This window comes from Eretmochelys imbricata, chromosome 5 (genome assembly GCF_965152235.1).
Source record: "Eretmochelys imbricata isolate rEreImb1 chromosome 5, rEreImb1.hap1, whole genome shotgun sequence".
Taxonomy (NCBI): domain Eukaryota; kingdom Metazoa; phylum Chordata; order Testudines; family Cheloniidae; genus Eretmochelys; species Eretmochelys imbricata.
In genome coordinates, this window is record NC_135576.1 from 69,951,455 (window position 1) to 69,969,388 (window position 17,934).

Genomic DNA, 17,934 nt, shown 5'->3' on the forward strand with positions numbered 1-17,934 from the left:
GGACACTGGGGCCTCCCTCTGACCTGGAGGTAGGTGTCTAAATCCCTTTGAGGGGCAGGGCTTAGGCCATACACCTCTCCTTGGCCTTTCCCATTGGCATTTGGTATTAGGCAGCTCCCTGATCAGCATGCTGGCTTTTGTGGATCTCATTCTTAGGCATCTAACTCTCCCCTGTATTGTATAAGGAGCCTGGATGCCTAACTCAGGGTTGTGAATTCCACTAGGCATCAGGGCACTTAAACGTTAGGTTCTGCAATGCCAAACACTGCAATACCTAAGTCCCCCTATGAATCCCACCTTTGTGTGTCACACAAAGCTGCCTCAAAAAAGCTGAATAAAAGGAATAAATTCTCTGTCTTGAAAGGCTAGAGGCTGATTATTTTTGCATCTCTTGGTATTTTCCAGCCTTTTATTTCTTCCAGACTATTCCAAATATATGAATGGAGTTGGTGGAAAGCAATGACAGCATCACATTGATCAACCCATCAAGCATTAGCCAATCTGAGGAGGCATTTACTTGTGGTTATCAGAAGCACTCTTGCCAGGATGTTTCAAACAGGTCTCTTTTGGCTGAGTTACAATGGAATGCTGATACTTTTGCAAGTTTATCCAACAGTTCTAGGAACCTCACCAGGTTTATTGATCACCAAGGCTGGACATACTGTGCAAGTGAGTACTTACTGAGCGCCAGAAAAATAGCCACTCATTGCACTTAATGCCATTAAAGCCCAACACCTCAAGTCCATTGAGACCCACTCCTCTAGCTTTCAGCTCAGTCAATATCTTCTCTGCTATGACTCTTCACATCCTCAAGCTGAGAGTTTGCTACAAGCAATGTGGACTGAAGAAACAGAATTTAAAAATGATTAGAACAAAACCAGATTTCAGTTTCCTTTTGAAAAATTCACATTACTTGGCAATCGCCTTTTTAAAGATGGAAAAAGAAATATTAGTTTCCCTTTTTTAAAACTAACAGTGTCAGGCTCTAGGATGCTGTACGGATTTGCAGAGCTATTCTGCTCACTCACCCAGTTAGCCAGACCATTGAAATCTTAAGAGATTCATAAATAGGATAGAGAATTAGGATGACAGGACCTCCTTAAGGGAGAAGCCTACCAGCTTCTTCACATGCCTTGAGAGGGAAGCTAAGGTAGTTCAGGTACTGATTTATGTTTGTTTTACTTTAAAGGAAAATCCTAAGGAAGAGGGTAATACATCACATGGCTACACAAAAAGCCACAGCCTGACTCTTACATATTGCTTGTACTGCAGTGGTGCCAAGAGGTCACAACTAGGTCAGGATCCTCTTGCTCTAGATGCAGGCCAATGATGAAATACAAACTCTGCCATGAAAAGCTTACCATCTTAACGACAAGACATAACAGGTGGGTGAAAAAACAAATGAGGCGGGAAGATAGGATAACAGTAACACAAATCTGTTTGGCTTAGACTAGTTATGTACACAGTTTGCACCCAGAGCTTCTGCTTTGTTAGGTTTACTTTTGATCAGTAGCAGTAGTCTCACTTTGTCAGGTCTGAAAGTGAAAATCAGCAGGTTTCCACCATTAGCAGCTGGTAGGCATCAGACGTGAGTGTTAAGAAGGGATTTGAAGGTGGACAGAGTACTAGCTCGATGGACTTTTTTGGGGAGCTTGCTCCATGCATATGGGGTGGCATGGCTGAAGCAGACTTAAGGAAAAGCAGCATCACTTGCCCCATAACCTCCGCCGTGCGGAACACAATGCCATCCACAGCCTCAGAAACAACTCTGACATCATAATCAAAAAGACTGACAAAGGAGGTGCTGTTGTCATCATGAATAGGTCGGAATATGAACAAGAGGCTGCTCGGCAGCTCTCCAACACCACTTTCTACAAGCCATTACCCTCTGATCCCACTGAGAGTTACCAAAAGCAACTACAGCATTTGCTCAAGAAACTCCCTGAAAAAGCACAAGATCAAATCCGCACAGACACACCCCTGGAACCCCGACCTGGGATATTCTATCTACTACCCAAGATCCATAAACCTGGAAATCCTGGGCGTCCCATCATCTCAGGCATTGGCACCCTGACAGCAGGACTGTCTGGCTATGTAGACTCCCTCCTCAGGTCCTACGCTACCAGCACTCCCAGCTACCTTCGAGACACCACTGACTTCCTGAGGAAACTACAATCCATCGGTGATCTTCCTGATAACACCATCCTGGCCACTGTGGATGTAGAAGCCCTCTACACCAACGTTCCACACAAAGATGGACTACAAGCCATCAAGAACACTATCCCTGATAATGTCACGGCTAAGCTAGTGGCTGAACTTTGTGACTTTGTCCTTACCCATAACTATTTTACATTTGGGGACAATGTATACCTTCAGATCAGCAGCACTGCTATGGGTACCAGCATGGCCCCACAATATGCCAACATTTTTATGGCTGATTTAGACCAACGCTTCCTCAGCTCTTGTCCCCTAACGCCCCTACTCTACTTGCGCTATATTGATGACATCTTCATCATCTGGACCCATGGAAAAGAAGCCCTTGAGGAATTCCACCATGATTTCAACAATTTCCATCCCATCATCAACCTCAGCCTGGTCCAGTCCACACAAGAGATCCACTTCCTGGACACTACAGTGCTAATAAACGATGGTCACATAAACACCACCCTATACCGGAAACCTACTGACCGCTATTCCTACCTACATGCCTCCAGCTTTCACCCTGACCACACCACACGATCCATCGTCTACAGCCAAGCTCTGCGATACAACCGCATTTGCTCCAACTCCTCAGACAGAGAGAGACACCTACAAGATCTCTATCAAGCATTCTTACAACTACAATACCCACCTGCGGAAGTGAAGAAACAGATTGATAGAGCCAGAAGAGTTCCCAGAAGTCACCTACTACAGGACAGGCCTAACAAAGAAAATAACAGAACCCCACTAGCCGTCACCTTCAGCCCCCAACTAAAACCCCTCCAACGCATTATTAAGGATCTACAGCCTATCCTGAAGGATGACCCAACACTCTCACAAATCTTGGGAGACAGGCCAGTCCTTGCCTACACACAGCCCCCCAACCTGAAGCAAATACTCACCAGCAACCACATACCACACAACAGAACCACTAACCCAGGAACCGATCCTTGCAACAAAGCCCGTTGCCAACTGTGCCCACTTATCTATTCAGGGGACACCATCACAGGGCCTAATAACATCAGCCACACTATCAGAGGCTCGTTCACCTGCACATCCACCAATATGATATATGCCATCATGTGCCAGCAATGCCCCTCTGCCATGTACATTGGTCAAACTGGACAGTCTCTACGTAAAAGAGTAAATGGACACAAATCAGATGTCAAGAATTAAATCATTCATAAACCAGTCGGAGAACACTTCAATCTCTCTGGTCACGCGATTACAGACATGAAAGTCGCTATTTTACAACAAAAAAACTTCAAATCCAGACTCCAGCGAGAAACTGCTGAATTGGAATTCATTTGCAAATTGGATACAATTAACTTAGGCTTGAATAGAGACTGGGAGTGGCTTAGTCATTATGCAAGGTAGCCTATTTCCCCTTGTTTTTTCCTACCTCCCCTCCCCCAGACGTTCTTGTTAAACCCTGGATTTGTGCTGGAAATGGCCCACCTTGATTATCATACACAATGTAAGGAGAGTGGTCACTTTGGATAAGCTATTACCAGCAGGAGTTTGTGTGTGGGTGGGGGGGTGAGAAAACCTGGATTTGTGTTGGAAATGGCCCACCTTGATTATCATACATATTGTAAGGAGAGTGGTCACTTTAGATAAGCTATTACCAGCGGGAGAGTGAGTTTGTGTGTGTGGGGGGGGGGGGGGGGGAGTGAGAAAACCTGGATTTGTGCTGGAAATGGCCCAACTTGATTATCATACACATTGTAAGGAGAGTGATCACTTTAGGTAAGCTATTACCAGCAGGAGAGTGGGGTGGGAGGAGGTATTTTTTCATGCTTTGTGTGTATATAATAAGATCTTCTAAACTTTCCAAAGTATGCATCCGATGAAGTGAGCTGTAGCTCACGAAAGCTTATGCTTAAATAAATTGGTTAGTCTCTAAGGTGCCACAAGTACTCCTTTTCTTTTTGTGAATACAGGCTAACACATCTGTTACCCTGAAACCAGACTAAAGAGTGTTAAAGGTTGACTCCAATTACCAATGGTTCAATCCTCTGGGGTACTCAGAGCCTAGGAGGGAAAAAAGGGAGGAGGAGGGTAGCAATAATAAGAGCGTGTATTTACACAGACTATGTGCATAGCATCGTGGAACTCTATATGCTACCACTGTGGTTAAAACTGAGGCCCAGTGAACACACCGGTAAAGTCATAAGGCGTTTTAACAGCGAGGGGGAGGGGGAAGACTGCAGCTACAGTGAATGCTCTCGGCATCTCTCAGCTGCTGTGCCCCTTCTGGCGCCAGGAGCTTTAGGTTTAGCTCCTGCTGTCTTAGCTACTTTGTTGCAGTTCTTAGATTAGAAGAATCTGAGAAGAAACTTGTCAGGGGGCAAATTCCCTGTCGTGAATCTACTTCTTTCTCTTTTTCATCCTTTCTCTATTTTTGTTGTTGTTCAAAGATTTCTCCAAAACATCAAGACAAAAGCGTGGTTTAAAATTCTTCCCCAGATCATCTCTCCTGTCCATTCTCTGTCTCTGCTACAAAACGCACAACGTGCAGATTTTTCCACAGATCTGGGCTAAATATGAAAGACATTTAAAATGGCCAAAGAGGTTTTTAAAATGAGAGAAATTATGCTGCTAGTTATGCTGCTGGTCAGAGTGTAGAAGGTAAATAGAACAGGGATCTTTCCTGCCAACTGCAGTTGTCTTCTCCTTTCTGGAACTTTAGGCACAATCCATTATTGTCAGCAACATTGCTCTATCTGGGAGATAACAACCCTATTTTTCCTAAAGGATTTATTTGTGAACATTTCTAATTTGTAAAATTTCCAATAAGCTTAGTGTATATTTTCTTAATCTTTAATGAAGAGATGGAAGATGGCAATCCTGTGAGGCGCTATAATTGATGCCGAGCATCTTTCATTCTCACAGTACATCCACACTAGTGACTGTACACAGGTTCATGCACATGGCTGTGTGAGCACTCTCCCATTGTTCACACCTAAACCCCAGAAGCATGTGTCTGAAGGTGAGTAGAGGGCAAGTAAGCTAGCATGCCTGAAGGGTGCAGGTAAGTACAGTCCTCGGACTCAGACATGGCTGCATACTCATGCTAGTATGGATGGGGATAAGGGTGTACCAGGTCTCGAGTTTCAGAAGACCTCTTCCCCCAGTACCAGAATTCAATGAACCCTTTTCTTCCTGACCTTATCCAGTCTACAAAGGACCCTGTCCCCTTGTTTTCACTAGTAGTAGCGAGCTGTGCTGATGGCATCAGAAAAGTTTTCTGCTGCACTCTTTTAATCAGTACAGGTGAACATGAATCCTGCTCCAAGAGCAGTTGCCTGGCCCGCAATGATTTGTTGGTTCTGATCAATATGTGGTTGGAGTACACTCTCCTCCATGACATCTCCTGGAGCGGTAGGAACATATTACTGTACTGGGAAATTGCACAGGGGCTGGAGTAGGCAGGCATTGAGTGGACTCCAGCCCAGGGCCAGGAACACATCAAGCACTTGAGGCTCCTGTACCAACAGTTGCTCCAGGAGGGCTCTTCACACATCTGCCTTCAACAACAAGTTGGACCAGTTGCCATCAAGGGCTCCTAGGATAGAGCCTCAAATGGCTCATGATCCCCTCATTGCCTGGTGGGATGTGATGAGGGCCAGGGCAAGGAGGCAGCAGGAACTATGGAGGATGCCCAAAAAGCCCCAGAGGATGAGAAAAATGTGATTCTACACCTCTGTCCAGAGAAGCAAGCGGAGAAAGCTCCCCTGTTGAACCTGAGGAGGACTCCGAGCCACAGCAGGGACTGGAAATCTCAGGCTGGTAAGTTTTGCAATGGACTCCCCGCCACCACCAATATCCCCTCTTGTTCTAGTGCTAAATTTTTAATTTTTAAGATTTAGGGCATTTGAAGTTCTGAGCACTGACATTTCTTCCCTGGATAATATGCCATGTATTGCTGTGTCTCTGAGTTTGAACTGCACTGTTGAAACCATGACATTGTGTTGCCCCCTCCTCTTTTCAAATTCCTCCAACTTGTCCCCCTCCAGGGCTACCTCCACTCTGTCTCTCCCCCTGAGGCCCCGCCCTCGTTCCTCATCTTCCTACATCGGCTCTTCCCCTCCACTCACTCCTGTCCACCTCTAGGCCCCCCTACCTGCGCTCTGCTTGCTCCCCCACCTTGCTTCCCCTGCCTGCTCATCTCTGCCTCTTCCCCCAGCCCTCCCACCCGCTCCTCTTTGTGTCTTCCCTCTAGGCCTGTCTACCTGCCTGCCACTTGCTCATTCCTCTCCACCTCTTCGCCTGAGGCCTGTCTGCTGGCTGGCCGCTCACTCCTCTCTGCGGTGGAGAGGAGCAAGCAGTGTGTTGTGGGGCTGCCTAAGGGGAAGAGGCAGAGAGAGGGTGGAGCCTCAGGGTGGAGCATGGGTGGGGCTATGTGTGGGGGAAATAATACTACCCCTTCTCTTTGAATTGGCAGGACTTTCAGCTCCTGAGTGGGAAACGATTCCGCAAGGAAGGCTGGAGCAGCACAGAGACAGCTGAGGCAGACTGAGAAGTACCTTGGAAGAGCTGCCCATAGGAATTGACAGGAGAAACCAGGAGCAGTTCGAATTCCTTAGGGCATGGGAGGATTGAGCTCTTCAGCAGCAAGAGACTTTGATGAAACAGTTCATGAAGCAGGAGGCACGCTATAGGGAACAGGAGCTTTCCCTAGTGGAGAGGCTCATCGAAATGGTGGCCAAACAAGTTTGGGGTCCGTCCGCTTCTGAAGCCACAGAGCCTATCCATGAACCACCACCTCGTTCAGCTGTCACGCAGGGTTTTACTGAATCAGAGGATCCTGTTTCAAGCACACCCCAAGTGACCAGGAGGAGAATGTGGAGCCTACAGGACTTCCAGGACTTCACCCTCCACCAGCACCCGAAACTCCTCTCAGGCAGACACCCCCCCACCCAGCCAAAGTATCCAAGTGAAGGACTATAAGCCCACAGAGGCCTTCCAGAATCCCACCAAATGCCCAACTCCATGCAGGAGACATCCCCTGTTTTCCTCAAAAATTAATTTTGCTCATCATTCCCCCCTTGTCAGGAGGAGGGCAGGGAGAAGGGTGCAGAGACAATAACATTTGGCTGGTGTTCCAGGTTGCATTCCCCTGATTTTTTTAAATATTTTGGTTGACCTTTCTTTGTAAAAATATTTCAATTATACGTTCCATCTAGCACTTTTAATAAATTTTATACTTTCCTTAACTTGTGTGAGACCCCCGCTCCTTCCTAAAATGAACTGAAGCTATTTCAAGGTTTAGGATTGGGCCCCAGGGTTCTCTGCACATGAAACTGAATGTTGTATAACTATCTGGCACCATGATACTGCAAACACTTTTCTCTCTGTGTCCCATCCCCTCCAACTTGAGAAATATCTGAAGTCACAAGGATACCCCAGAGGAATGGGGACAGGGCAGTTAGTATTAAGTGCTCACAGAAAGCACTATTATTTTGCAATGCAGCAGAAGCCTAAAACAAAGAAAAGGGGTAGATAAACACCTTTATGGCTTAGCTCACATGTAGAAAATGGAAACACAATTCCAGTAACAATACAAGCAATGACAGCATCTGCCATTACCCTGTGCATAAACAGTCTGTGCTCCCCTACTCTTGTCCCTTAAACATTAACCTGTTTCCCAGAGTAGTGATTATTGCTCTAAAACAGTTAGTAATGCTGACAATGAATGGTTAAAAAGAGAATGGTTACATACCAACCCCAAACAAATTTTCAGAAGGTCCTTGCGAGAGACTGAGTGCACCTGATAAGAAGTTTGTAAACAAGTATGAACAGTGAAAACAAAAACATTGCACAATGATCTCATTACAACTTGGCTGCCATGCTCCACAGCACAACCCAACCCAACGATGATAACCCAGTGGAAGGTGCCCTGTTATAATTGTTTTTAATGTGTGAAGGAACGAATGGCTAATGACCTTCAGCTACAGAGGAACAAAACCCTCACAAAGTTATGTAGTCCCACAAATGTGTGCCAGTGTTCCCTCATGGGCATTTCCAGCAGCTATACAGGATGTGAAGGTGTTCACTGGCACAGGCAGATGGCACCCTGTGCCTCCCTGCTGTGCCAAGTTGTGTGTGCATATGGCATCCCTCCTTTCCCCTTGCCTGCTGGGAACCAGGACCAATGTGCATGTGGGTAGGATCTGGCTGCCTGTTATAGAATTTGTAAACCAGACTTGTCCTGAACCAACTTGGGATGGAAATATTCCCCTTTACCCTTACAAACATTATGGAATGTGCAGCCGGCAATGATTTTATGAATGGCATTTGCCACATTGGCATCCAGACAGGTGTATAGGCAGCACCAATGAAATTGCAGTCTACCATATGCAAACTCCATGATCCTTCTGCAGCTGCTAAGCTTGTAATTTAATTACTTTTTGCCAGGGTCATTAATGCTGGGATACAGTTTCATGAGACCACTTAGGAGCAGGTATGTGGGCCCCGTCAAAATACCAGTTGGCACAGACATACAGTACAGAACAATATCATTTCTGGGAAATAAAGTCCCTTCATCCCCCTTCATGTATAATCCTGAGCTCCTTAGCAGTCTGGCATCATGAACCTTTCCAGGGTTTCCCATTCATCTGCCTCTGGGGTCCACTAAGCGTTGCAGAACAAGTAAATAGTAACTGTAGCCCAGAGACCTCTTGATACCAACTGGCAGAGGGCAAATGGTGCATAAAGTTCTGGTATTTACATACTAGTTCACCAAAGAGTGTTGTGTAAGATCTCTACTGAAAGTTCATGTTACACGGGTCATCGTAATCATTAAGAGATGTATGTGCAGATAATATGTGAGGATTTATGCTTATATACATACTGAAAAATTGTATATTTAAGGTCTGTAAATTGGGGGTCAGTCACCAGAAGTTGTTCAGTTACTTTCAGAAGATGTTATTCAGCAGTCTGTTTCTATGTAAGTTGAGTATTGTATGGTTCACAATGGATGCCCATTTATAGTGTGAGCCAAATACTAATGAAACAATTGTGAAATCTTCAGCGAGAGTGAATTTATGGAAGAAAATAAACCAGCAGGAGAGAGTCCTGTGTACAAGTGGAGGCATAGATTTTTGGACTACAAATGTAGGTACAGAGACTGACTCTGCATTCTTCACCTAGGAAGTTTTCTTCTTGAAAAAAGGATCACAGCCAGCCAGGGTGGTAAATGGTGGGAGAAGAACTTTGGGTCAGATACCTTCCTCTCTAATGAAGTTTATCTTGTTAATTAAGTCTAGACTCTAGAATGAATGTTATGTAACCCTTTGTTGCCAATATTTCTGCTTGCTGTCATTTGAAGCTGTGATTGTTAAATAAACATATTTGCATTTGCTATGAACAAAGCTAAGTGCTGTGCATTAAGTGCAGCCGTGTTCTATAGTATAACAGGTACTGTGGTGTACTGTTCCTTTGGGAGTGGAGGCTTTGGGAATTCTGTGTGTCCAGTAGAACAGAGCTGTACATCACAGAGGGAAGCTTGGGTGGGGGCTTGGGTGGAGGGGGTGGTGGGAGTATGCCTATTACTAACCTGCAGATGAATAATGGAGCCCATGTAGGCTGAGAGGGGAATGCTTGTGCTGCCTGTGGCAGGTAATGCCAAGGATCCGACTTCTAACAGGCACAGACAAGACTTCCTCATGGTAGGGGCAGGTGGTGGCAAGGTGTCTCACAACCCTGGGCACCACTAAGAATTGTCATGGTAACGGTTTCAGTTCACATACTCACTTTCCTTTGTGGTGGGCCAAGTACTGTATTGACATATGGGTGCTGTTGATGGTCCCGTTACAGTTTGGAAGTCCCATCCTCTGAAATCCAGCTATTATTTTTTGAACTCTCTTATGGCAACCACACATGGGTAGATCACAGTGTTAATTGCCTCACAAACCTTTCCAACCCCAAAGTGGTTTGCAATAGACCTATAGCTGTCCGGTGTTGCCAGCTTCCATGAGGCAATAGCAATCTGCTTCTGAACGGGTCTGGCTCCCCTGAATCAAGTGTTCTGGAGCTGGAGGTTTGGTGCAAGCTCCTCACGCAGCTCCATGAAGGTCTATTTCCTCATTTGGAAGTTCTGAAGCCACTGATGGTCACCCCAGACTTCCAGAACAGTGTGATCCCACCACACCATGCTGGTTTCCTGAACCAGAAGTGATGGTCCACTCCTGAACATCCTTTGACAATACCAGACTTCACCGTATCTGTACCATGCGAGCTGAAGAATTCTCATTGACTGTCAAGGTCAGCATCTTCGACGTGCCAGAAAGTTCTGCCCAAATTCCTTCCAGCGTCTCACTAGTTGCCTACCCTACTGCATAGTCATTTGTCCTGCAGTAAGGAGCAGAACCAGATCACCATTCCATTGCTCCATATTTTCTACTCACTTTGGCAGGAAATAACAGTGAGGGGTGATGTGATTAGGAACAGCCATTGGCAAACGTGTGAAGGCAGGGGACGGTACCAACAACACACAGCACTGTGGTTCCTAGAGTGTTTCCTTGAGATGCACAGAACTGTGGCATACTGTTCCTGAAATGGTAGCGCTAACGTCACATAATACAGTGATGGTGTGGGCATGGGCATATGCAGGTAAACAGTGTTATACCCATGTCCAGCACAGCATAATGTGGACACTTGGCATGGGAGAGGGAGCATGTGTAAGCATGTACATGATCCAGTACTCAAGTATGTAGGCCAGTATAGACGTAGTGGCGGGCATTCAGCACTTTTCAGGTTCAAGCCCAGAGAATGCAAGCAAAGTCAATTAGTAGGGGGCTTGTCTAGATTAGATGCTCTCACTGACCTGTACACCATGGCTTTCATTCTCCAGGGGAGAAATTAAAGAAAGGTTGTCTTGGAAAGGTATCTATTACAGAATTATGCTCCTGAACTTAATTATGAGCCTTATTAGCAGTGGAGTTACAGCATTGCTTATTTGCTGTATTTTGTATTCTCTATGTATTGTTTGGGGAACACAAATTTATTACTTTTGTAAATATAGAGAGACTGTTGTACAGTCTGGATCCACTGTGACCTATATCCCAGATATCTTGACATATTCTTTAAATATCCCCAGAGGACGTTACTTTTATCCATTTTCCATGAATAAACCCATTTGTTGGCAGAGAGAAAAAGAGAGGGTTTTTTCCCTTTAATTTAGTCGTCTTTCAGTTAATTTTAACTTCATTATTAAGATGAATTGTAATGATGTTTAAAACCCCAGAGGCAAACTGGCTTCATTTGATTTCTTCTGGTAGATGAGAAAAAACTGTTAGCAGTTGCAATCTTCTGTGAAATGTATCCCATGCTCTTGAGCTTACATTTTTAATGTGCCTTTCAAACTAAAATTGATCTGCCTCTTTCTTTTAAAATAAAAAACAATACATATTTTATGAGAAAATGAATACCTTTGATTATTTTTTTTTTTTGGTGCCAACTAGAAGGGTGCAGGAGACAGTCTGTTACCATATTAAACATTAATCAGAAATGTACATTCTTTTACAATTAATTTCCTTCCTGCTTTTAATGTATATTAGGCTAATATGCACAAATGTCTATTGAATGGTTTTTGTGCATTCTTATAATTTAAAATGAGATCTGAGTAATAGTCTTGTTTATGCAATGCAAACCTGCTTTACCTGTTCAATTCAGTGACAGATATTTTCTTAACATAGCACTGGGGCTGACACAGTCAACTCCCTATTAGCACGGGCAACTGATAGCAAGGACCAGAGGTTCCCTGCCTATTTCATTAAGTGCTAGAAAATAATTTGTGGTATCTCAGAGCCACAGATGGGATGGTGGCTGTAAATGTGTGTGAATCTGCAGGCTTCTAGACTTGTTGCTTGGTAGGATAATTTGGTTGTGGGTTTGTATAACAATATCTCCTTTTCAGTGAGCAAGGGTATTAGCTACTCTTTTATCTTTCCTGCTACAGCTATGGCTTCTGAGCTCTGAGCATCCCGCCCCCCCCCCCACCTTCCCAGGTCCTCCCTTGCTGGTCTAATTATTAGCGAATTGCTCTTGCTTGATCAGTGGGTATGCTTTCAAGTCTAACAAGAATGAAAAAATGTCCAAGGCTGAGATATTTTTAGGCCTACAGTTTGATTGATTTTCTGTGTGGTGCTGAAGTGTTTTTTCCCCTTCCTTTAAATTCCAGTTCAGATTTCAGGTTTAAAACCAGCTTTAGAGCCCTAGTTCCAGTAAATCCTAGGTGATAGGATATCTCTTGAGAACATCCCTTTGATGTGCCACCTGTGATCCCCTGCGCCAAATATATAATCATGAAAACTTTCCTTGGCTCCTTGGTGTTAGTCAGGATTTCCCATTGTGTGAGTGTGTGTGTGTGCTTTCACTGCTTATGGTGAAAATCAGCATAGTTACCCCTGCTGCAGGGCCCAAAGGGGTCTCTCCGAAGTTCTTTGTTTTCATAGCAATTTTTTATTTTTAAATTGCTCTAAACAGAAGTAAAACATCACTCATACAGGGATATTTTTCTCATCAGAGGTGGGCCAATCAATAGTATTTTTTTCAAAGTAAAAATTAACTGCTATTGAAAAATTAATATATGGGGTGGAGTTTCTTTTGTTTGTCTGTTTGTTTTTTGGGGGGCACATAAGAATTGAGCTTACTCTTATTTTACTAGTGGGGTACACTTTATTACCCTAAGAGCTCTTGTCTCTGCACTACAGATTTTTGCTAGCATAGCTACTTCAGTTAGGAGGATGAAAAAAATAATCACATCCCCAACCGATAGCATGGCAACTTCCCTCTGTAGATGCAGCTTATACTGTCAAACAACTCCTTTTGCCAGCATAATTTATGTGATGCAGTGGGTTGTTTAACATGCCAACAAAACATTTCCTTTTGCTGGTATAGCTGCATCTGCACTGGGGGGCTTTTCCGGTATAGCTATACCAGCAAAACCTTTGAAGTGTCAACTAACTCTATGTATTGCCTCATTTATACATTCCTTAAGAAAAAGGAAACAGCATATTTTCTTTCCTGTAGTACTGACATTGCTATTCAGCCAGTGAACGTGGTAGGTTATTGCTGTTCAATCCATAATGCATGCTGATGACCTAGGCCTGATCCTGCAAATTTGCTGCATCTAGCCCCATTGACTAAAAGCTCAGGGACACAGAGCAGTGCATAGTCAGTGCCATGTCTAAGGGGAGAGCAGATTGCATCTTGCATCACTGGACCAAGGAAGCACAGAACTTTTGCTGCAGGCTTTAGTCAATTTGAACTGCCATGTTATGATCAGTTCTATCTACCTTTGGAGTCATGGGTCAGACTTTTGAATTCTTATCTTGAATTCTGAGGTTTTCTTGACTGATTTTCTAAGGTTGCTTAAATGGCTGAAACTATGCCAGGTATTTCAAAAGAGCAGGTTTTAAACAAGCAAACTCACACCATGCATATGTGCCCTACCAGTGAGCCTTATTTCCATAGTCTGCAGAGTCACACTGATTTACACCAGCCAAGACTCTGGCCCTAGTTCCCCCCTACTGCATTAACATTGCCTTCTTGCTTTCAGTATGTTTTGCAGCTAGAAAATCTTCAACACTAAAAAAAGGCAAGAAGCATGAGTGATGATTCTCTATGTAAGCATGCGTTTATCTGGGCTAAAGGAAGTTGGGAATATCCAATTCCAAACTACTCCTGATTTTAGAATTCGGCTCCTCTGTCCTTTCTGCTGAAGCTTCCATGTTGCTGACAAAGTTAGATGCTTTGCAATGTAACTTGAAAATGGGTTTTACATTTTAATAAAACATTCCGCATTCCCATTTCTGAAATAAGTTGATGACCTTAACAGAGTTGTTAGTTCACATGCATCCATGTTACAAAACTACCATCATGGCTGGCATGAGTTGGCATCTTGTCAACAATCTCTGAGAGAAGAACTGGTTGGACTATTCATTTTGAATAATTTACAGATTGAGTCCCTTTTTGGCAAGCAAATCATTCATAAACCAATCCCAAGTTCTCTGAATATAATAAATATTTGTAAGTATATACCACCCCGTTTTAATGAATAATCTTCAACCTAAGGCTTGTTCCTAATTGTTTACATTATTTAGGATTTGGTATTCATCATTCATATTGTGTGATTGGTCACCTAATTCATGGTGTTGTTTTGGCTCCCTGTTTGGGATACTGAAACTTTTAAAATAGGGCAATAATGAACTACTGGTGCACGTTTTTAGATGAATACACATTGTGCTAAAATTTATGCACATGTCAGAAGTCAGATACATTTTGGTTGTCCACATATTCACAAATAAAGAAAAGTATGCCCCCACAAATCATTGCAAGTGAAACTGTGCTTTCATTTAGGAAACTGTTAATGAATAATTAAAAAACAAAACCAGGTAGCACTTCCCAAGAGACTGGAAACAGGCCTGCCTGCCTGAACCTGAGGACTCTAGGACTATACTACCTACTGACATCAAATCATGAGTGGAGTTTAGTGGCTGGGGGGAGGGGGAAGTGATGTGGTAAAGGGACATTTGCCTACTGGGCATTCACATTAGCAGGTGGGCTACTGCCAAAGTTACTGTGAAAGAGTATTTCATTTATCATTCATTTAGAAATATTGTAGTGTTCCTTTTTCCCCAAATATTTTTCCTTGGTTTATACAGACTCACTGCTTGTGAGTGGGCAAATATTGCCCATTAGGAGCATCCAGAGAAGATATTTAGTAATTTCAGAAATTCTGGCTTTGGGATAAAGCTGGTGGTATCTGTTTTAAGAGGAACCTCTAGCTCAGTGGCTCTAAACCTTTCCAGACTACTGTACCGCTTTCAGGAGTCTGATTTGTCTTGCGTACCCCCAAGTTACACCTCATTTAAAAACTACCTACTTACACAATCAGACATAAAAATACAAAAGTGTCACAACACACTGTTGTTGAAAAATTGCTGACTTTCTCACTTTTACCATATAATTAAAAAATAAATCAATTGGAATATAAATATTGTACTTATATTTCAATGTACAGTCTATAGAGCCGCATAAACAAGTCACTGTATGAAATTTTAGTTTGCACTGACTTCACTAGTACTTTTTATGCAGCCTGTTGTAAAACTAGACAAATATTTAGATGAGTTGATGTACCCCCGGAAGACCCCTGCGTACTCCTAGGGATACGTGTACCCTTGGTTGAGAACCACTGCTGCAGCTGTTTAAACTGTCCCTTGTTGCTCCTGACAACACCTGGCAGAAGGGTTACACATGTTTACTATTTGACCAGCTCTAGCAGTTAGGCCAAAGATTGAACTGGTATGGAGACTAAAGTTCAGCACGTGTTCCTCCCATTGGTGGTCCTTCCAGATCAGAGCTTATGCATATTTCCAGGGCACTTTGGGGGAAGCTAGCACTGCAGTAGCCCATGGATCCACCTGTTCTAGGAATAGAGGACTTCAGTTTCGAGGGTTGTAAATCTGGCATCTTTCATATGCAGAAATTAAATTTTTAGGACTTCCCAGTTTTTGAAGCGGTTAGTGACAATTACCTACAAATCATTCAGTGATTTCCCTTTGGGAATCTTGCATTGCAGGAAGGTGAAGGAGAATATGTTATTTTTGAGCCCCATATAGGTTTATCTTGTTCAGTCTCCCACCTGCTGTAACAAAGCTGTGATTAGAAATCCTCTAAAGGAGAAAAAAGTGACATTCTGTCATCCTCAGAATCAGAATGTTGTGCTCTAAAGTATCTTTCAAACTGTTGAATCTCATCCAAATGGCCTTTGTAAGGGTATCACCAGGAGAAAGGGAAATGAGGCACACACTCAGGTCCTTATTTCTATGAAACACCTCATCACATAATCTCCTTTGCTCAGGCTCACAGAACTCCATTGCAGGTGGCCCAGTGAAGCCATTAACTCATATATACTGTTACCTGTTTAATACCTTGTTATCTCAGTGCAGCGGAGTTGGGAGGCTGCCAAGTTTTCCACTATTAGCCCCTACTTCGAGGGAGGAGGGGTAATAATGTAACTCTTCCACAACACTCTGCAACAAGCTAAATCTTGGCATATAAGACTTCAGCATGGGAGTGATTTGAAAGGTAATATTTGGCCATTATTAAGTTATGAGGGTTTTACAAAAAACAAATAAAATGGACATTGGTGTTTCCAGATGCCCACATAATTTGAGATTTGTTTTGTTAAAATGAATTTTTCAGCTGCCATTAACCTCTAATTTGGACTGGAAATTTGGGCTACATTGACTGGGTGAGGATGAAAGGATATTAAGAAAAAAAAGAATAGCAAATACACAACCATTCCCTTCCCTCCCTGCAATCTCATAAGGCTTTTTAGTTTTCAGGCTTGATCTGCATGCAAAAACATTTGTGTCAAATAGTCCAGAATGGCTTTTTGTAGAGATCTGGTCTGAATAGAGCTCTGGGAACCAGGAATTTCTGAGTTCTAATCCTATCATTTAGTGCTCTTGGCCAAATTACCTAATCTCTCTGCCTCTGTTTTCCCACCTGTGAAGTGGGTAATAAAATTTATCTTTACCTACATACTTCACAGGATTGTCGGGAGGATTAACCAGTTAAGGTTTGTAAAATACATGAGGATGCAAAGTGCACTACAAATGCCAAGTGATTTTATTAAGCAGTCTTTAAATCCTCTGACAAACAGTGTTTCAGAGCATTATTTTCTAGCAGCCACTATTATGTTTCAGCTGCTTCACAGAAGATGTAGAAAGCAACCATCTTGGCCGCAAACAGCTTTGAATCTAAAATGTACCTGTGACAGAATGAATGAGGCCAGGGCAGCTCCTCAGCCCAAGCCTACCCAAGAATTCCCATAAACTACAAAATATAGTTTGCGTATTTTTATTTAATTGATAAATAGGGACAGCTGCAAGGGCAAATGGAGATTTGATTTAAATGTCTCAATGTACTCTCTCTCTCCAGTAGTGAAACTCAATGCCAGAAAGTTTGACGAATGTAGTGTTGCGTGAGTCTCAAATCTTGGTATAGCTAATCGTGCCGCAAGTGCCTTGTTACAATGGCAATTTACCATTCCCAGGAGTTACTTTATAAGGGCATGCTGTGGTAACCATTACCCAGTGAGGCCATAATAGGATTGTAGCAGTTCAGCTCAGGCTGCAGGGAGCAGGGATGGGGCCTGTGCCTCCCCAGCTCGCATCCCCGTGGAACAGGCCCTGTGTATGTGCTTCAGGAACTGCCACTGGGCCCGCTTCAGACTCCACCCCCCGCGCCAGCCCTTGTAACAGTGGAGGTGCTGGCGGCTTCAGCTCTCGGGTCTGCCTGATGCTTCTTCACTATAAATAAAGTAAGCTTTTAATAGCTAGTAAATTGTACATTAGGCAGCGATGGAAATAACTGTTGTGTGATTTGTGCTGCACCTGTCAAAAAAGTCACGAGCTGCCTCTGGAATGAGGGAGACAAAGAAAAAGAGGGGAAGGAGCATGATAATCTTAAATTGTCTGCCAGACATGCAGAGTAAAATTCTGGCCTTCTTTAAGTCAATGGGAGTTTTGCACTTGATTGTAATGAGGCCAGAATTTCACCCCCAGGATAAACAGTGTCTGCCCAACTTTGGCCAAACAATTTAACACAATCTATTGTACTTTTTAATTTAACCGTGTTTTTCAGGCATTTTTAAGGAAACCCATCATGCCTTCAAAGATTCTCCACTTTTCTCTGCTTTATAACTCCCTTGCTTTCATC